The sequence below is a fragment of the Mustela nigripes genome, chromosome 5, assembly GCF_022355385.1.
Source record: "Mustela nigripes isolate SB6536 chromosome 5, MUSNIG.SB6536, whole genome shotgun sequence".
Lineage (NCBI taxonomy): Eukaryota > Metazoa > Chordata > Mammalia > Carnivora > Mustelidae > Mustela > Mustela nigripes.
This window is the reverse complement of record NC_081561.1, coordinates 130,558,602-130,581,596: the sequence shown is the minus strand read 5'-3', so window position 1 is coordinate 130,581,596 and position 22,995 is coordinate 130,558,602.

Sequence of the window (22,995 nt, the reverse complement as noted above, 5' to 3'; positions counted from 1 at the left end):
TCTTGGAGGGGAGGGGCAAATGGAGAGGCAGAGAGAGAGAGAGAGTAAAAGTCCTAAGCAGACTCCATGATGAGCACAGAGCCCAAGGTGGGGCCAATCCTACTAACACGAGATAATGACCTGAGTGGAAACCAAGAGCTGTCACCCAACCTACTGTTCCATTCAGGTGCCCCCAGCATATGATATGTGAGTCATATGATAAGTGTTTAATTTTTCAAAGAAACAAACTATTTTTCAGAATGACTCTATCATTTTACATTCCCATTAAGCAAGTATGAAAATTTAAAGTATGCATATTTGTCAGCATTTTATGTAGTCATTATTTTGCTATTTTAGTTGTCTAAAATATTTCAAGATATCTCATCATAGTTTTAATTTGCATTATCCTAGTCGCTTTTGATGTTTAAGATATTTTCATGTTTTTTTCCCACCATCCAATATATCCTCTTTAATGAAGCCTAATTCATTAGATTTTTTTTTTCCTTCTTTTATGGATGATGCTTTTGGTCATATCTGAAAACTCTTCACCAAACCCTAGTTTTTATAGATTTCCACTTTAATTTCCTGTATAAGATTTAGAGTTTTACATTTTACACTTAAATCAGTCATCTATTTCTAGATAAAGTTGTATATGGTGTGAGGTTTGGATGGAGATGATGATGATGGTGATTGCCTATGGTATATGAGGCAAAGACTATTTTTCCTTCATTGAATTGCATTTACACTTTTAGAAAAAATCAGATGTTTGAATGTATACTTGTGTACTTTTATTTCTGGATTCTCTATTCTGTTCCATTGATGTATATGTTTATTGCTCTGGTAACACCACAGTTTAAGACTATACAAAATCTTAAATTTGGACAGAGTGGTTCTTCCTTTTTTATTATTCTTTTCCTCAGAAGAAATCTATTATAGTTTCTTTGTCTTTATTTAAAATTTTAGTATCTTGTCTAGAACTATAAAGTATTTTGCTGGGATTTTGACAGGTATTGCCTTGAACTTATAACAGTTTAAGAGATTTGACATTTTTAGAATGTTGTATTCCAATCCATGAACATGATATCTGTTGTCATACCATTTGTTATTCTTTGATTTTTTAATCAGTGTTTTATAATTTTCAGCATGCAATTCCTATACATGTTTAGTTGTTTTTTACCTATTTATTTTTTAGTTTACTTAGTATTTTTTTAGAAAATATCTAAATATTTCATTTTTTGAATGATTGTACATGGTATTATATTTAAAAAATTATTTAACGTGGGGGACAGACAGAGAGAGAGGGAGAGAAAGTCTTAAACCACTCTGTGCTGAGCACAGAGCCTGACATGGGGTTCAATCTCACAACCCTGAGATTAGGATGTGAACAATACCAAGAGTTAGATGATTAACCATCTGTGCCACTCTGGTGCTCCCATGAAATGATATTTCATTTTAAATTTTTATTTCCATATGTTCACTGGTCATTTGTAGAATTCTTCTTAATTATTAATGTTGATATTGTATTCTGTGATCTTAATGAAATCAAATATTAGTTTTAGGAGTGGTTTTGTAGATTCCTTTGGATTTTCTATATAATCATGCCATCTGCAATAGAGACAGTTAATTTCTTCTTTTATGATCATTATGTGTTTTATTCCCTTTTTGCCTTCTAGCATGGTCTGAAATTCTTAGTACTATGTTGAATAATAGAAAGCATTCTTGTATTGTTCCAGATATTAGGTGAAAATAATTCAGTTTTTTACTAATATAAATGATGTTAGATGTAGGTTTTTGTTGTTGAGGAAGTATCCTTCTAATTTCTGATTTGCTGAGAGCAAATCTATCATGAATAGGTGTTGAATTTTATCAAATAATTTCTTGCATCAATTGGTATGATCATGTGATTTTTTTTTTCTTTAACCCGTTAACATGATAATTTGCATTGAACCAGCTTTTCTTTCCTAGAATAACTCTTCCTTGGTCATAATGTATAATTCTTTTATATACATTGCTCAATTTTATTTGCCATCATTTGGCTAGGGAATTTCAGTCTATACTCGTGAGGGAGACTGGTTTGTAATTTTCTTCTTCTTCTTCTTCTTCTGTATTGACTTTTTTTTTTTTTGTATTAGGGTAATGATAGCTTTATAAAATGAATTAGGAAGTATGCCTTTTTCCATTTTTGCAAGAGATTGTATAGATTGGTGTTTTTCTTTAAACATTTGGGTAGAATTCTCCAGTGAACTCATATAGACCTTGAAATTACTGTTCGAAGAGTTTTAAATTTTTGAATTCATTTCCCTAAATTTTTTAGAGCAACAAATGCCTGGACCACCAGATACTGTGGTTTTTAAAGAACCTCATAGTTCTGGAAGATATACTTTTCTTCCAGAAAGGGCATGGTAATGAATAAGAAACACTGACTCTGGTATTGTATTACTTTTCCCACTGCATATCTAGCATTTTGTTATTCTTCTACAGTAATAATGTCCAAACAATTTTTTTTTTTTTTATTTTGTAAGAGGCCCGGGGTTGAAAACAGAAAAAAGAATTATCAGGATTGGGAGAGTTTTGTGTTTGCTACTGAGGTGTCTCTGAAATGAACAGGGCTCTGTGGGACACAGTTATCAGTAACTCTGGTCTAGGGAAATAAAACCCTGGAGTGTGAATCAGCAGGCATGAACTCTAGGATAGTCTCTGCCACAAAATTTCTATGTAACCTCAGTTAAGACAGTTAAGTCTTTTCACTTCTCTAAGACACATGATACACATGAAATTATATGCAATATTTTGTACCTAAAAACATTAAGCAACATGGAACTAGAAAACACGCTCTGTTCCATTTTAGTTATAAAAATGTGGGATTCTGTATTATTGCTTTATAAACATGATAAAGTCTTTGAATAGTATGGTTTGTGTTTTCAAAATTTTATGATTTTAACTTGCTTTTATTCACATTTTATTTGATTCTGGTAATAGTCTGATAAGATGGTAGGATAATTCTTTTTTGTATCCATTCTCTAAGGAGGAAAGAGTGAGTATGAATTGTCCATGGTAGAGGCATCTATAGAGAAGCTGATGAACACAAGCCTATTTCGTTCTGCTACCCCCATGTATACCATATAAGAAAATTTTGAGAGTCATTCTGAAGTTATTTTTATGCTGAATAATCTGCAGCAGTTGAGTTTATGTAGTGTCATATAAAGTCAACTTAAGTTCTAAGCCTATTATCCCACGTAGGAAGGTAAAAGATATTCTATTAAATTCATCTTCAAGTTAAAGTTAACATCACTCTACCACCTAGAATGTAGGAAAAACCAAAAGGGGGGAATCTAAAATCTTGTATTAACAACTTCTGGATTATTATAAAGAATATGATTTTTTAAAACTTTATTTTGTATTGAAAAATATTTTATCATTTTTATGCTACAAATACAAATCTTATACTTTCTAAATTTCTAGCCATGTGGTTTCTAAAACCTCAAAGAACATTGCCTCTTAAAATAATGACCTCTTAAAGTGTATATATATATATATTTTTTTTTTTCAGTGCTCTGATCTTACTGTTTCTGGAAAGAATTAAATCTACCCTTCAAAGTTCTCAAAAAGGAAAGCTATATAGCCTGAAAATACTAACACTTTATACAAGATTCCTAGAAGTTGTTTATGGAAAGAATTTTGCTGTAAAGAATATTCTTTCTCTCTCCCTAAAATTTCAACTTAAACCTATATCCTGCTGGGTAGACTTCAATAGGAACTCAAAAATATAAATTCAGATTTATAAAAGACATTACTCAGAAGAAGTACTCTGTGAAGTGACTCAAAGGCGTCAAGTTACTGAATATACCAAATGGTTTTAAAGGGATCTTTCTTTTCTTCTCCAGAAAACATCTATACCCCTTTAATTAGAAGTCAACAGAGAAGGTTAATAACTGTCTTCACAATGACAGCCTGAAAAAAAAAATCAATGGCATATTAAGGACAACTATTTTGATATTGCATATATTTTTGAGATAATATACATCTTCTAATATTATGTACATATTTCTGATAAAGCTATTATATTACTCCTGCTTTAAAATAAATTGAGTCTACTTTTGTTTGTTTCTATATCTTTCTGGAGTATTGTGAACCAAGGTAACTATGTTTCAGAGATAAGTTTCAAGATAATCAAATTTGAATTTATACTGTTGTCCCATAAAGAGAAACTTTCATAGTTCACAGAATCGGTTTCTTTGAGCTTCATTGTTAATAAAGAAAATGTAGAGGGAGTTGTCTTTAAGCTAAAAAAAAAAAAAAAAATTCCATGCTTCAACTGACATCTGGTAAGTAGAAAACTCATCTGCCCTTTGAGCAGTGGTATCTGAGCTTCCGAAAGTAGAGGTTGCAGTGGGTCCAAATCTTGTAAAATTCTCTAGACCTTATTAAATATTCAGAAATCCATCACAGTGGTACTATTGTTGTTGATGTTACTCAAAAGATTCACTAAATATGCATGCCAATATTTGTGGGAAAAGTTAGTGATCTTCTGTTTCAGAAGAAACAGGAAGACAATTTCTTCAAGTTGATATAAAGGAAAACTACCCAAATCTTTTATTTATTTTTGTTGTAAAGCACATAACATAGAACTTACAATCTTAACCATTTTTAAGTGTACAGTTAAGTATCGTTAAATATCTTCACATCGTTGCAAAATAGAACTCTGGGATTTTTTCAGAGTACAAATTTGAAATTCTATATCCATTAAACAATGCCCCCCCTTCCTCTTTCCCTTTCCCTGAGCTCTAGTACCTTTCGTTCTACTTTCTGTTTATATAAATTTGATTACTTCAGATACTTGATACAAGTGAAATCATACAACATTTGTCTTTTCATGACTGGCTTATTTCACTTAATACAATGTCTTCAAGGTTCATCCATATTGTAGCCTGTAACAGGATTTTCTTTCTTTTTAAGTCTAAGTTATATATATGTAATGTTGTATATATCTCATATATATGATGACATTTTGTTTATTCATTCATCTGCCAATAGGCATTTAAGCTGTTTCTACCTCTTGGCTGTTTTGAGTAGTGGTGCTCCAAAGCTTTTATTTATTTTCTAATTTAATCTTATTGTTTGGCTTACACCAAACCAAGTAAGAAGAACATATTTAGTTAGGAGTTAGGAATTCTGATCTGCTCTAGAACTAACCAAAATAGTGTGTTTAAGTGAATTTTAATAAATGAGTCAGTTTCAATTTCTTCAAGAGTAAAATCAAAGAGGGCAACATACTCTAGGAGAGAATATGGGAATAGGGAGTAAGAATGGAAAATGGGGACTCAGCCGAGATGGGTGATGAGAAGCGGAATTAATTTGCCTTTCTCAAACACATTCAGGCATAAGAGATGGTCCATGAAAGTTAGGGATTTGGAAAAAGGGCCTTTACCTAAAGTGGAGGCCTTTGAGTTGCTATACCATTAATGAAATGGTGGACAAAAATAAGTCTAGATACCTGTATAGGAAGATAATAAGGAAGACCTTTTTCTGATTAGACAAAGAAAAGTATCCTCAGGTAATTTCTAACTTTTTACTTCTTATAGGAGTTTGATGTTTGAATTTATACAACTAAGCTAAGAAAATAACAATAGTTTCAGCCACACTAAATATTGGCATAGATATTGAAGAAATGGAGTTTCTTCACTGCTAGTAGGAATATAAAATTGTACAATTGCTATGGAAAACAGTTTGACAATTTTGTAAAAAGCTAAGCAAACATCTGTCATATGGCCCAGGCATTCCATTCCTAGGTATTTATCCGAACAATTAAACATATGTTCACATAAAGGCTTGTGCATAAATGTTCACAGCAGATTTTTGTGTAGTAGCCTCAACTGAGGACAATCCAAATATCCATCAACAAATGAATGTATAAGTAAGTTGTGGTATATCTATGCAATGGAATACCACCCAAATAAAAAGCAGTAAACTATTAATGCCTACAATGCTTGAATGAATATCAAATTTTGAAATTTTTGGCATCAATGTATCAAAATCATTATACTGATGAAAGAAGCTAGGCAAAAAAATGTACATGCTATATGATTCCATGTATATAGAATTCTAGAAAATGCAAACTAATAGAGTGATAAGAAGGAGATCACCGACTGCCTGGAAAAGGAATAGGAGGAATGGGATACAAAGTGGCACAATGAAACTGGGCTGACAAAAATGCTTATTGGTAATGTAGTAAAGGGTTCCCTGATATAGATGTATGGTAAACTGGATACAACTGTATACCTTAACACTGGACATTTAAAATATGTTACATTCATTTAAAAAATTGTTAACGAAAGAACTACTACAAAAACTGACTAAATACTTGTTGCATAAAACTTGAAAAGGTCATTTTAAGTGTCATAGGGAAAAACAAATATCATTAATAGACAAATTGCTTTTATAAAAAGGGAATAAAGGATGTATTGAGGTGTTACTCCTGCAAAATATCAATATTTATCATTAATCTCTCTTAGAGCACTTACTAAAAATATTACAGAGCTTGACAAATAAACTAATGTAAGAGAGTCCTGAAACACACCAATATATGGAAAAGATGTGTCTCAGAAATGGGATTATGTATTAATGGAAAAAGAAGATCTATTTTTTGGAAGATATATTTAATGAATATACACAAAATAATTTTCCAACAGATCAGAGAACAAAATACAAATCTTCATAACTTTTAAAAACAAATATAAAGACATATAATAATGGCCCCAAAGGGGCACGTGCACCCAAATGTTTATAGCAGCAATGTCCACAATAGCCAAACTATGGAAAGAACCTAGATGTCCATCAACAGATGAATGGATAAAGAAGATGTGGTATATATACACAATGGAATACTATGCAGCCATCAAAAGAAATGAAATCTTGCCATTTGCGACAACATGGATGGAACTAGAGCATATCATGCTTAGCGAAATAAGTCAGGCAGAGAAAGACAACTATCATATGATCTCCCTGATATGACCAAAGTGGTGATGCAACATAGGGGCTTGAGTGGGTAGGAGAAGAATCAATGAAACAAGATGGGATTGGGAGGGAGACAAACCATAAGTGACACTTAATCTCACAAAACAAACTGAGGGTTGCTGGGAGGAGGGGGGGTGAGGTTGTGGACATTGGGGAGGGTATGTGCTATGGTGAGTGCTGTGAAGTGTGTAAACCTGGTGATTCACAGACCTGTACCCCTGGGGATAAAAATATATCATATGTTTATAAAAAATAAAAAATTAAACAAACAAACAAACAAACAAAAACAAATAGCCCATTTGGTGCTTTACATAATTCATTAAATCCAGCACACTCACTTCCTTCAGTCTTTCTTCCTACCTGAACACCCGCCAGGACAACTTGAGCATTTCTACTTTATTGAGAAGTGGCCATCATTCCATGTTTTCATTAGCCATCTCAACAGCAAGTTTGCCTCATCCCCTGTGGTCCTTGTTAGGGTGTGTATTGTAAAGTCCTGTGACAGGAGAAAATGTTCCCAAGTCAAAAACTCCTAACAAGACCATTAAAACCCTCTACTGAGCAGATTTTCCTGGCTTCAAGGGCACTCAGTCTAACGACACATGAAAAAATGTTCATCATTAGCCATCAGGAAGATTCAAATCAAAACCACAGTGAGATACCACCTTACACCAGTTAGAATGGCAAAAATTAACAAGACAATAAACACCATGTGTTGGAAAGGATGTGGAGGAAGGGGAACCCTCTTACACTGTTGGTGGGAATTCAAGTTGGTACAGCCACTTTGGAGAACAGTGTGGAGATTCCTTAAGAAATTAAAATAGAGCTTTGCTATGACCCTGCAATTGCACTACTGGGTGTTTACCCCAAAGATACAGATGTAGTGAAAAGAAGGATCATCTGTACCCCAAAGATCATAGCTGCAGTGGCCACAATTGCCAAACTGTGGAAAGAACCAAGATGTTTTTCAAAGGACGAATGGATAAAGAAAATATGGTTCATATATACTATGGAGTATTATGCCTTCATCAGAAAGGATGAATACCCAACTTTTGTATCAACATAGGCAGGACTAGAAAAGATTATGCTGAGTGAAATAAGTCAAACAGAGAGAGTCAATTACCATATAGTTTTGCTTATTTGTGGAGCATAAGGAATAACATGGAGGACATGAGGAGATGGAGAGGAGAGTTGAGTTGGGGGAAATTGGAGGGGGAGATGCACCATGAGAGACTGTGAACTCTGAGAAACAAACTGAGGGTTTGGAAGGGGTTGGGGGTGGGAGGTTGGGTGAACCTGGTGGTGGGTATTATGGAAGGCAGGTGTTGCATGGAGCACTAGGTGTGGTGCATACACAATAAATTCTGGAACACCGAAAAGAAATTAAAAAAAAAAAGTACATTAAGTTTTAAATATCTTGTTTAACAAAAGGTATTTAAACACATTGTGTATTCCAAACACAGGAGATATGGAAGATAGATGTCTCATATATATTTATATATCCCACACATATATATCATCTATATATCCCACATATATCCTATATATACCACCTATATATGTCATATTAATATATATATATACTTATTATATGTATTTCCCACAAGGAATTAGGACCCATAAAATATGAAGAACTTTTACAAGTGAATAAGAAAAAAAGAAAAAATAACTGAATGAAAAACAAGAGGAGATATGATCAGTTTATAGAGGAAGCAGCCTAATGGCCAATAATTGTAAAAAGGTATTTAATTTTATTAGCAATCATAGAACTGCAAGTTAACATGAAAATTATATACATCACACTGAAATATTTAAACATATGATGAACTGAATGTTGGCAAAGAATTCTCATACTCTTTTAGTGAGAGTACAAATTGGTACAACCATTTTGGAGGACAACAGAACAACATTCAGTAAATCATAGGATTTGTATACCTTAAAATCCAGAAATTCAATTTCTTGGCTTACATACTATATCAACTCTTAAACATATATGTATTTTCTAGTACATATAGTACTAGTAAACCATATATGTATTTTCTTTTCAGCTTTAGCTTTGTTTGTAATGGCAAAGTCAGAAATATCCTAAATATCTAGCTATAGAATAAATTAATGAAATGTGGCATTTTCATTGTCATTGCAAAAAAACCCAGAACATTAATCTTAAAAGTTAAAATTAAAATCTTAAAATTAAGCTTAAAAGTTATAAAACATAGGCCCATTAAAAATAGCATAACTAATAGCATCACTCTCTCCCATATCCATGTGGCTTGTTACTTGACATTGTAAAAAGAAAATAAACAGTGAAGGAAAGTTGGGAAGTTATGGTTCGAGGATATGATGGCTTTCTTTTGCACGTGCTGATAAATTACTAGAGAAATCCATGCAGACCTAGGTTATGCTGGACAATGAATTTTACAGGTTAAGGATCCCTTTGATAGTTTTTCTAATTCATTGTCTAATCATTTGGATGATAAAATTAAAGAATATTTAACCAAAACTCACAAAACTATCCTTAGCTAATTTTTTTTAATATAATTTTTTATTTTTTATAAACATATATTTTTATCCCCAGGGGTACAGGTCTGTGAATCATGGAAATTTCTTACGCTCCTCATACTTATCTTTTAAATTTTTTTTTTGAAATGCAGAGTTTAGACTAGCTCTTTAATAACCACCTTTCCATTTCTAAATGTTTCAAATTTCTACTTTAAAATTAATTCATATTGTTAGTCCAAAGGGAATCATATTTTTATCTACTATGTTGACATAGTCTTATTGTGACAAAACTTTTGAATTCCTAGCTTGTGGTCTTAGATTTTATTTGCTGACATTAATTCTCTGAAGGCATGATCAGAGAACTCTTATAAGAATACATTTTAAAATGTACAAATATATTCTTTTAAGCTAATGATTCATGTACTAAAGATTTAAGCATAAAATCAGGTGCTTTGTGAACTGTTGAGGGACTTTACATACTTCTAGAACATACATTAAATTTTGGTCATAGTGTGCGTCTTCCTTCTCCAAACTTTGTTTCATTGACATACACCATAAGTGTCTCTTAAATAAATGTTCTCTTTATATTTCCATAGCTGGAGGAAGTTAAGCAAAAACAATTATTTAACTTTTTAACCCGAAATAACTTTTACAAAAATTTAAAAATATTTCCTTTTTATAAGAATTATAGTTTCCTCAAAAATACAAATAGTTCAGGAACATTTTGGATACTTAGCATTGACTATTTGTTAACTTGGAATAAATAGGAAAGTTCACATTTTATAATATTTCTTTAATGAGGTACGTATTACATTAACTTGTAACAAGATGATTTAAATGACAGAGTTCCAAATACCATAATAGTCTGCTACAGATTAGAATGAATATTTTCCAAATGGTTAGTAATTGTTATAAAATTCAATCATCACCACCACCCCACAAAAGTAATTCTGGGATTTTCACAAAAATACATATCTAAAAAATTTTAAATGGTACTGCATGTTTAAACCTCATTAACTGTGTAATTAACTGTGCAAAAATATATCTAAATGAACCCTTCCCCACAATTTCCTTAATGTTTCATCTTTATTTTACAAGTGTGAATGAAATGCTTTCTGGAAAAAAAGTGTTCATAAGCAACTCTTTCTGAGTGCTAATTAAAGTATTAAGTGAAGTAATAATATGTGAAGCTGAACTATGTATTGAATTTCACCAAGTATATAAAATAATAATTTTATATTGGGGATCCTGGGTGGCTCAGTCAGTTAAGTGTCTAATTTTGGCTCAGGTCATGATCTCAGGGTCCTGGGTTCCAGCCCTGTGGTCTCCCTGCTCAACAGAGAGTCTGCTCCTCCCTCCTCTATCCCTCCTCCCTACCCCACCCTATCCCTGCTTTCTCTGTCTTTAAAAAAAATTCTGAGTGGTGGGGTGGGCAGATGGAGAGGAAGAAGCCGACTCCTGGCTGAGCAAGGAGGCCAATAGGAGGCTCAATCCAAGACCCTGGGATCATGACCTGAGTCAAAGGCATACATTTAATTGACTGAGCCACCCAGGCTCCCCTAAATAAAATCTTAAAAAAAATAATAATAATACTCTTGCATTGATTTCTTATTTAATACCTAATGAGGGAATTCTTGTGTTACTGTAGGTAGACTGGCAGAATTTCTATATGATACAAGTGGGTAATATTATAATTTTCACTGATTTATTAGAAAATTGGTCACATCATATGATTAAATATAAATAGTAATTTGTTGAAAAATTAATTTTTAAAATGTTTAGTTGTATCAATATTTAATCATGTAAATATGCAGGTTATAGAAGACAGCTATGTATGTCTTACCAAAAAAATTATGATTCTTCTAGGTACATTTATTACTACTTTACTTGTCAGTTTTGACTTTCCAACTGAATTTAAAGCTTCATATATCTTCTGAGAAAATAGAAGAAACTAATTAAATATATGATGTTTGCAGTAGTTTCAAAACAGATAAATCCATTATTTAAGGAAAAAGTTACTCTTCACAAATTAATATAAATGCCTCTAAGGATCTTTTGATGAGGACAAAATGCAGATCTTCATTGTTCAGCACTGTTCACATATTCAGACTGGAATATGAAAATTATTTTCAGAAATTATAAATCTAATAAAGTTGTATTAATTAAGCTTAATTTAAAAAAAAGACCCAGACTGTTTTCAGGTTATTTAACTATAAGTTAAAGGCACACAGGAGTTATAAAAGTATGCAATGGCATTGCTCTTTGCCCAGTGAGTTACAAAGTAACACTCAAGGTGTGCCCAAATCTCTTTATGAGAACTGCACTTGTTATTATTATTATATAATTAATGTCACAATAAACCAACTAATGTCACAATAAACCAATGACATATGAGCAACAAGTGGAACAGAATTTTTTTTTTTAATTTTTTATTTTTGATAAACATATATTTTATCCCCAGGGGTACAGGTCTGTGAATCACCAGGTTTACACACTTCACAGCACTCACCAAAGCACATACCCTCCCCAATGTCCATAATCCCACCCCCTTCTCCCAAACCCCCTCCCCCCGGCAACCCTCAGTTTGTTTTGTGAGATTAAGAGTCACTTATTCTATGAAAACTAAGGTAAAAAGTTTTGATGTTACATCAGTTTTGATCAGACAATTGCAAAATATAGGACAAAATACCATAAAAATTTTAAACAAGTCAGCATCCAGAAGACTTCACAAGTGTCTTTAACTGCTTGCTCATTTTAAATAGTGTAGTAGTCTAGTAACCACATAGTCTAGTAACCACAGATGCTACTTTATGTGGGAACTGTAATCATTGGATCCGCACCCAAAGACTCACCCATGCATTAAGAAAATAAATGCATAAATTTTACAATTTTTTTGGTATGTGTATATCATTTGTTTCCCAGCTTTATAGATTTAAAAAAAATTAACCTACCAAAGACTGTTCCTAATCATTTGAGAATAGGAACTATCTATTTTTTTAAATTTATTTATTTTCTGCATAACAGTATTCATTATTTTTTCACTACACCCAGTGTTCCATGCAATCCGTGCCCTCTATAGTACCCCAACCTCCCACCCACCCGTCAATTCAAACCCCTCAGATTGTTTTTTAGAGTCCATAGTCTCTCATGGTTCACCTCCCCTTCCAACTTCCCCCAACTCCCTTCTCCTCTCTAACTCCCCATGTCCTCCATGCTATTTGTTATACTCCACAAATAAGTGAAACCATATGATAATTGACTCTCTCTGCTTGACTGATTTCACTCAGCATAATCTCTTCCAGTCCCACCCATGTTGCTACAAAAGTTGGGTATTCATCCTTTCTGATGGAGGCATAATACTCCATAGTGTATACGGACCACATCTATTTTAAAGGTAATATGTATTATGCACATCTGGCATGGAATGGTGAACCAAGGCCTTGCAACTTTGAAAATCACTTTCTTTAGGGGAATGGGTAAGACAAGTGTAGTAAGAGAAACAACAAATATAAAAGCTCATAATCAAATACCTATAATTTAATTTAAGATAGTAAGTTCTACGAAGGGACTATAAATGCACAAAGAGTATCAGAAGGTGACAGACAGTTACTTTGACTTTAGTGGTAAGTTAAAGCATCTTTGAAGAGCAGAACTTTGAACAGAAAGTTGAAAATAGTCATGGAAATTTCTGGGGCAGGAGAACTCTAAGCAGAAAAAGGTTGGGCATGCTTAAGGGGCATCTAGAAGGTGCCTGTGGCTACAGAGTTGTGAAAAATGGGGAAAGTGAAGTTAAATTCAGAGAGATGGGAGGGATCAGTTCACATAAGTCTTTTAAGATAATATGTCTTTTTTTTTTTAATATTTTATTTATTTATTTGACAGACAGAGATCACGAGTAGGCAGAGAAAGAGGGGGAAGCAGGCTCCCTGCTGAGCAGAGAGCCCAATATGGGGCTTGATCCCAGGACTCTGGGATCATGAAGTGTCTGAAATGAAGGCAGAGGCTTTACCCCACTGAGCCACCCAGGCGCCCCATAGATAATATGTCTTTTGATACAGGTTTTGATTTAGTTTAAATGCAATGGAAAGTCACTGGAGAGTTTTAAGCAAGTATATAATATAATTTAATCTAAACCCTGATTTATTCTTTAAAATGATCACTCTGACTGGTTCTTCAAGAGGTAAGAGGAAAAGCAAGAATAGACATTGCTCCAGAATTTCAAGGATTAGTGTGGTAGAAATTGAGATTGTAATCTGTGTTTTGATTTACTATCGTTATATTTTTTATATTTTTAAATTTTTTTAGAAAGTAGCTAACAGATTTTGCTGACAGGTGTTGTAAGTGGAGTGAAAGAAGAATCAAAAATAACTTATGAGTTTTGGACTTAGCATCATTGGCTAAGATTGGGATGACTAGGGAAAGGGTATGGTGTATGGAGCAAGTCAAATGATCAATTTTGAATAATAATTTCAAAATTTAGGTGCTAATTCAGCATTTAGGTAGAGATATCAAGTTGGTCATATAATTCGAGATCTCAGTAGAGGGGTTTTAGCTGGAGATATAAATTTTAAAATCATCAGGGTATAGATGTCTTTGAAGCCATAGGTCTGGATGAGCCCATCTGGGGAAAGGGCATAGCCAGAAGGGAGAAGAACAGACTAACTCAATGAGACATAGCCATGATTTCCTTAAAACACTGGGCCAGGGGGCACCTGGGTGGCTTAGTGGGTTAAGCCTCTGCCTTCGTTTCGGGTCATGATCTTAGGGTCCTGAGCCCTGCGTTGGGCTCTGTGCTCAGGGGGAGCCTGCTTCCCCTCCACCCCTGCCTGGCTCTCTGCCTACTTGTGATCTCTCTCTGTCAAATAAATAAATAAAATCTTAAAAAAATAAAACAACAACAACAAAACAACACTGGGCCAGAGAGGAGAAGCTAAAAGGGAGATTGAAAAGCAGTAGTCAAGGGGTTGTGGAGAGTTAGACAACTTTGTTGTAATGGAAAGTTAAAGGAAAAGTTGTTTTGAGAAGAAGGGAGCTAAGAGTATAAGTGTTTGGGAAAGAGAAAGACTGCTCTAACTTTGATAGCATGTTAAGTGCCCTCCTCAGAGCTCTTCTTGTGAGTACTGAGAAAATCCTAGAGTTCCTTAAAAGGAAAGACATTTAGAAGTAGACCCCACAAGTATAAATGACTAATGTAAGGAATTTTTGTATGAATTGATGTGAGAAATTGTTGCTAACTAGAGAGGAACATAAGGTCATAAGACGTGTAGAAGAGAGCTAATATTAAATGAGGCATGTTGCTATACTAATAGTAGTAATGCAGGTGTGAGGGGAAAGAAACTGATGCAGAAGAGAAGTGGGACAGGCACAGAAGTAAAATCCTTGAACAAGTAATGGTGACTGGTTCCAAGCATAATTATAGAGATTGGCCTTAGATGAATGCAAGGCACTTATTTTACTATGGAAGGAGGAAATGTAGAGTAAGTGAGTCCAGATGCAGAGGATAGATTTGTAACGGGAAAGTAAATTCACTCCTATTTGATTACTCACTGGTTAAGAGTACAGGGGCAGGGGCACCTGGTGGCTCAGTGGGTTAAAGCCTCTGCCTTCATTTCAGGTCATGATCTCAGGGTCCTGGGATGGAGCCCTGCATCGGGCTCTCTGCTCAGCAGGAAGCCTGCTTCCCTTCCTCTCTCTCTGCCTGCCTCTCTGCCTACTTCTGATCGCTGTCTGTCAGGGGAATAAATGAAATCTTTAAAAGAAAGAAAGAAAGAAAAAAAGAATACAGGACAGACGGCTGAGGTTCAGTTCTTTACCCGGGCCTCTGACCGCTTTCTAATCTTGGGCACATTACTCGATCTCTCTGTGGCTTAATTTCCTCATCTTTAAAGTGTAGAACTACCTTATAAGGTTGTTATGAGGATTTTATGAGTAAAAATGTCTAATACATTTAGAGTAATATCATACTTTTTGCATGAACTGAACTAGAAGCTAAGAATGAAGAGACAGATAGGAGGAGGTTTGGTCAAGCATGTTCTTTGTCCTGACAGTGTTCTAAGTACTGTTTTAAATGCTTTAAATGTATGAATACATTAAATACAGCATCTCTATTAGACATTGATAAGAATCTTGCTTAAGGTTACACAGCTAGCAAATAGCAGAGCTAGTAGTATTCATACTAATGGAGTCTGCCTCCAAAACCTGAATTTTTTTTCCTTTTCTCAGGGGATTTTTTTTTTTTTTTTAACATTTGTGTTGAGGTACAAAATACATGTAGCATCAACAAAGAAGATATAACAAATAAATACATGAAAATATGTTTACCATCATTAGCCATTAGGGAAATGTACATCAAAATTATAATAAGCTATCATACCTATCACAATGAGTAAAATGAAAGAAAGTGGTAACACTGACTGCTGGTGAGGATACCAAAAATTCTAGATAACTCATATGATAATATTAGGAATTTAAAATAGTACAGACACTCTGGGAAATAGGTTGGCAGTTCTTTTCAAAACTAAAAGTGGACTTACCACACAACCCCGAAATTGCACTCTTGGGCATTTACCTCAGAAAATGAAGACTTATTTCCATGCATGAATGTTTATAGCAGCCTTATTCATAATAGTCAAATACTGGAAACTACCCAAATGCCTTCCAATGAATTAATGGTGAAGCAAAATGGTTAAACACCATAGAATATTATGCAGCAACAAAAGGAAAAAACTATTGCAACACACAACAACTTGCATGAATCTGAGCGAATTATGTTGAGTAAAATAGCCATTCCCAAAACATATATATTACATTTTTCTGTTATGTACATTTATAACCTCATAATTGGAAAGATGAAGAACGTCTTGCCAGGGGTTGGAGACAAGGAAGCAAGAAGAGGGGCGTTTGACTATCAGTTGCCAGCACACGGTAAGCTTGTGGTGAAGTAATAGTTGACTATCTTGATTATGATTGTAGTTATACAAGGCTACACGTTAATAAAGCTGCATTGGGCTATGTATGTAAAAATAGATTACATGTTTAACCTATGGCATCTGAATAAATGTTATCAATTGTACTAATCTCATTGTCTTGGTTCTGATATTCTGATATTAACATCCTAAGATGTTAAATTTGATGGGACACTGAAGAAAGGATGCACATGATTTCTCTGTACATTGTTTTGCAAACTGCTGCAAATCTATACTTTTTTCAAAATAGTTTAAAAAAAAACAAAGCAAAATATGAAAATGTGCCATTCCAAAGCATGTAGCTCAATGAGTTTTCACGCACGCACATGCCCATGTAACCACCATTCAGGTTGAAAAATAGAACAATTCCAGCCCTCACTCAGACTTATATCAGCACTCTGATTTCTATTTGGCATCATTAAGTTTTGCTGATTTTGGAACTTTGCACATGGAAATGGAATCCAATTGTATATACTCTTCAGCATCTGGCTTTCATCCATGTTGGTGCATGCATCAGCCATTGTTCTTTTCCTTTGCTGTGTGCAATTTCATTGTGTAAATACACTACATATTTTTTTACTTTGCTATTGATGGATATTTGGGTTGCTTTCCAGTCTCTGGCCATTTTGAATAAAACTGCTATGATCTAGCACATGTGTTTTGGTATATACATTTTTCCTTGGGAATGTGCCTATAAGTAGAATTGCTTTAGTAGATACAGCCAAACAATTTTGAATCAATTACACGTCCACCTGCAATGTATGAGAGATCCAATTGTTTAACATTCTTTAAAGCACATAGAACCTGTGATCATAAACTCTGTGCTATATATAGGAGTAGAGAAAAGGTGTAAAATAAATATAGCAGGGAGTAGTGAAATGACTTTACTTGGATTGTATGGTAGGACTATTGACATGAGTAAATATCCTTTTGAAATTTTGTGATGCTAAATTTAATGGAACATGAATGGTCCTGATTATGTAATTCTCTACAATAACCTTTATCTGCTTGGGTGCTGGTATATGTTGTTGGATTTAATCAAAGTATTTTGAGAGAAGCATGTAGAACAGATTAGAATCATTTGAAGTAATTTACACCTTGTAACTAGGATGTTTGTAGATGGTAGCAACAAGGAGAGAGTCAATGATGCATGCTTCAAAGAGGGGTGCTTGTTATATTTTGGGGTATTTATGTTTCTGTTTTATTAGGGTTTCAGTATCACCTCTGTATCTTTTAAAACTTTTTTGTACACCGTTTAGAGAGTGTGCAAATTTATGTTATCTGTAAACAACTACTTTTGACAGTTATGGCAGATAAAATTGCAGTAATGTATTATTGCTTGCACATTAATATCTCCCATTTTGCTTTCCCATTGCTTGACCTTTATATTAGCAAAGGCTATCATTTGATATTCTCTATAGAACTGCAGAGAGTTTAAACTTTACATATTCTATGGTACATTTGCTATCTTTTCTTTTAAAGTCTTTAGAAGAAGACAATGAGATTATCACAAATTTCTGATTCCATTTCCCCAGATATTTGTTAACTCTATCCTAGAATCCTAGCATTTGAAAAGTTTTATTGAGACTTTGCTCCAGAGATGCCACTGCTTTTCCATATTTTACCTATTAAGCAGGCTTAACCAAGAAATATCCTTCAAAAAAACAAGACAGTTTTATTTATTATTTGTTTGCTTATTTATTTATTTACTTATAAGAAATATCAAAATACTGGATTTTACAAAAAATCAACTAATTTTTTATCATCATTTTGGGATAAACTTATTAAGAAGTTATCTGTACATGCATGTAACGTGTATATGCATGTGTGTGTTTATAGCTTTGTGCTATAGAAGATTTGGGCCATTACTTTTAATAATATCATTTTAATATCATTATGTACAATTCTTGACCAAAAATTTTGGCTAGAGTGACTTTAACTTATGTTACTACCTTCTTAGATCATATCTATCAAAGTGATTTTAAAATTCCTACTGCATAGTTGAATTTTTCCAAAATATGTTTAAGTAAATATGACATTTAAAAAAATTCTAGAAAGTATTTCATGATAGCTTAAAATATTCAATGATTCCTAATGCTAGATCTATCTATTGTATTGGGAGGTGGTATGATTTTTAGTGTTTTGGACGACTACTTCTGATAGAACACTCTATATTTCATCTGTATATGCCATGATTTTGAAGGTAGTTGTAATAACCTTGTAGATGAAAAATATCAGCTCAATAGTAAGTTAGCTTTTCTTGACATAATTTATAAAATTAGTTCCTATTACTATGATATCATTTAATATTGTAATAAGGCAAAGGTTGCCTTCTACTACCAGCACCAGAAGGACAAGAACTTCTCTTGGTCTACCCTAGCAGACAACATGCATGCATGTTCACATTTATGTAACATTTACAGCAGTGATTTATATAAAGGACAAATATTACTGTACATTTCAACTTTCCAGATATAAAGAGAGCCAAATTTCATCTTCTTTTAATCTCATAAACACAGAACTTATCTTCTTATTTTTTTATTTTCTTGAGAGAACTTACCCAGTAGCACAGAGATTATTATTATCCAGTGCTGTAGTGCCTTGTATATAACTCCCAATTTGATAGTTTTAAAAATTTATTTTGAGGAGAGAAGATCTTAAGTGGCAAGATGGAGTCTGAATCTATTCTCAACACTGGCATCATCTACAATGTAATTAGAAACCAATTTCAATGTGCTCAAGTAAAAATTAAAAATTAATAAAAGGATTCTTTATTAAAGGGAATAAAATAATTACTAAAATGATTATTAATATTATTAAACTCACAGTTCAAATGTGAATCTGGGAACCAGGCTTAGTATTAGAAAAGCTTCTTAGACAATGCCAGACACATAAAGCTATCTTCAGGAAAAACAGTAAGCTTAGGTCTTCTGAGATTGTAGGATATGGTCCTACATAAGAATTCTTACGTTCCTCGTTGTTTTTGTTCACTCCATCAGGAGACAAAGGCCTGATGTGGGGCGTTTGATTAGTTGTTGCAAAAAAACAGGCCTACGTGCTGCCTGCCAGGGCAGAGCAAGAGAAATTCTTGCCCTTCTGGTGTTAGTAGGTGAAGGAAGACTACTTCTTTCAACCAGATGAACACATGCCAAAAAGGAAAGGATGGAAGCTGGTCAACTGAAAGAAGGTATCAAATGACCTCTTTTCCATTAAAAAAATAAATGTATACATACATACACACATGAATGTGTATATATAGTATAAGTATATTGATATAAGTTTGTATATATACACACACAGGTGTATTTCATATAAATATGTATGTATATTTTACATACACATTTCAGAAGAAATAAAGTTTCTTGGAAGAAAAGATATTAAAACAACTTTTTTTCTGCGATCCTTTCCCTTTTTGTCTCTCTTCTGAACTATACTTTACTCTAGAGAAATTCTTACTGCTGGTTTCCTTGACCTATGTAATGAAACAGCATGTTAACGGGGCGAATAAAGATCATATAAGCATTTTTCAGTAACATCATCATCTAATATTCAGGGAAAAAATGTACAATTGTTCCATTATTTCTCTTCTCAGAAGGAGTAAGGAAAATTAAAGTTGCTTATTTTCATATAGAAGGGACAGGCAATGCTGTCACAGGTGCTATGTGAATTATCCCACATACGTGACCTTATCACCCCCAGAAAGCTCCATGACATGCTTCCTTCAACCTTCTCTTCGTCAGAGGTCTGTGCACTCTGAGGACAGAGCTAACCTTTCCCAGCTGTGCCCTGATCTCTCAGTCCGTTCACTCAGCACCTTGCCAGGAAGAGGCTGAGGGCTTCCAGCAGCTCTGGCCACAGAGGGCCGGGATAATTAGATTTCTACTTTTTGTGGATTTTTCAAATGATAAGTTTAGAATGCTGGTAAAAAGTGGCAGTTTCTCATACTAACACTGCATCTTGGAAGGGGAACCAGAATCCCTAGTATAATAAGTTTTAAGATGTGAGTTTGTAAATAGAGACAGGACGAAGTAGAACACTGTATAATTTAAGACATTATCCAGGAGACAATTAAGATACATAGATACACAGATAATCACAAATTTGAAGATAATCATATTCAGGCTCGTAAAGTCTTTGAGGAAAAATAATGCTTCCATTTTCTTTTCCTTATATTTAATAAAAATATATACTTTAGAGAACAACATATAGCCATATTTATAATTTTGGAATAATTTCTAAAGATCTACTTACAAGGTAAGAAGTAATATAAATAGATTATGTTGGATTATAACATTGAAAAGTGAAGAAATAATTCTCCATTGAGCCTATTTCTATGTATAGTGTATCAGAAGTAGAGTCACTCTTAAATTCAATCTCTCCATGACAATGATCCACAATTTTTAATAATAAAAAACCCAAGTAACCTACAGAATTCTAGATGCTTTTGGTCTTTTCTGATATTTGTATTTTCTATTAAAATATAAAGGAAAAAATCTAGCTAAGTTCTTATGGAGAGAATGTTATTCTTCTAAAATGTTTTGACGTCTTTAAGTCACAATACAACAGTATGTTTTTAATGTTTAGAGATGGTGCATTAAAGGAAACTCATTTGGGGAGCAAAGTTGGTGCAAATTCCTCACAGATGTAGTCAGGATGACTTAAAAAAATAGAAAATGTATGCATCCACTGTGATCTAGGTATATCTTAATAATTAAAGCCTGTCTTTCTTTTCCCTTTGGAAACCCTGAGTCTTTGCAGAAGTAGGTGAAGAGAGAGGACACCTGCTTTTCATTTGAGAGCTGACAGGTCATCAAACATTGTGGTTCTTGCATAGTTCTTAACATTCTTTTTTCTGTTCTGATTTTATTTTCATTCTGTGCTCTTTATTGTAAACTAATTTTTCAGTCCAAAGGTCCAGACTAGGTTTTACTTGAAGAACCAACTTGTGTCTTCCCTTTTTGCCCTAGTCTTTTCCTCTCTTGTTGGTTATTCTATTGTCATTTCTTTATTTCTAACTTTAGCAAATCATGTGCCACCCCTAACTTCCCTGCCAAGCCACCCCACCAAACACAAAGTCACTTTATAGCAGCTGCTCCTAACTACCAAGAAGAGAAATAAAATTGAAAACAAACCTCATTATTTCTAAGTGCAGTCCTTTGTTTTCATTCATAGGTTCTCTTGGTTTTGGTTTTCTGTTTTTTGGCTGTTTTTGTTTTTGTTTTTGTTTCGTTTTTAGTTAGAAGTGGAAGGTAAATGTATCTGACACAGAAACATATTTTATATATCCCTTTTTAAAGAAAGAATACAGGAGATTGCTCTAACCAGTGATGGAATGACTGACTTTTGCCCATTGTGGTATATTCTAATACATAGAATATTCACACTGCTGAGAAAAGATCTCTTTCTCAGAAGTTTTTGCAAATCAAATACATTTCATTCTCATTAATGCTTATCTCCTCCTCCTATTAATTTCATAAAACTTCATGAAAATTATTAGGCAAAGGATGGATCTACTTTTTCTAGATACATCAAAGAACAACTCTTTTTTTCTTTTTTTTTTTTTAATTTCTAAAATTCTCCCCCCCTTTCTCCCCTCTCTCTTCACATCACTGAGTCCTAGAGAGATTAAGGGACCCAAAGTTCTTTTTGAAAATTGATAAATGAACAAATACATGGAAATAAAGGTAACCACAGTAGTGGATGTTTGTTCAGATCATAAAAATTTGACTCAAGTTTCTACTATTCCAATTTGAGCTTGTCCCCAGGGATACTGAAATGACTTCTTTCTTTATAACTAATATTTTTAGCCCATTGACCCAGGACAGGAGCCACTTTACAGTATTGGTGAGTTCATATTTTAAGTGTACCATATATATCTTTCTTAGAATATATTAGAAGTTTAAGTTTTTAACGGTATTTGTTTATTGATTTAACTGTCATGTAAAAATTGCACAGCTGATACAGTGGTCATTTTTCCCTGGCCTATGATGCTACTACTTCAGTAAAAAGTCTATAAGGCATTTCTATTTCCTCCAAGGAAGAGCATTCTGTGACAGGAAGTATAAACCAGGATGTGGATTAACAGTGACATTTGTAAATATTTTAGTGATTGAAGGATGAATTTTGAGCAATTGAATCAGAGCTTTAATTCTTTCATATTGTTTCAACACGCATGTGCATGAGCCAGGCCACAATTCCCCTGAAAAATTTCTGAGCCGTTCTAAATTTCATTTCCATGCCACATCAGCTATGGTGTCTAGGGAAAGTCTATGAATGAACTGTCACCTGGAAATGATCTGCCTTGAGAACTATAAATGTAACTTTCTACTCTTTGACCACATTCATCCATTCTTTAGCCTCACTCTGATTTCCCCAATATACCTGCTATTCAACCGAAAAGAGACTCACACTCTTTGATACTCTCTTTTTTCTGTCTGTCAGGCCTCCTCACTGCTCAATCCTGTCTATTTCCTTCTTCCTCTCTTTTCCCTTTCTACTTCCTCCTCTCCTCTTCCCTCCTCTGATTCCTCCTACCCCC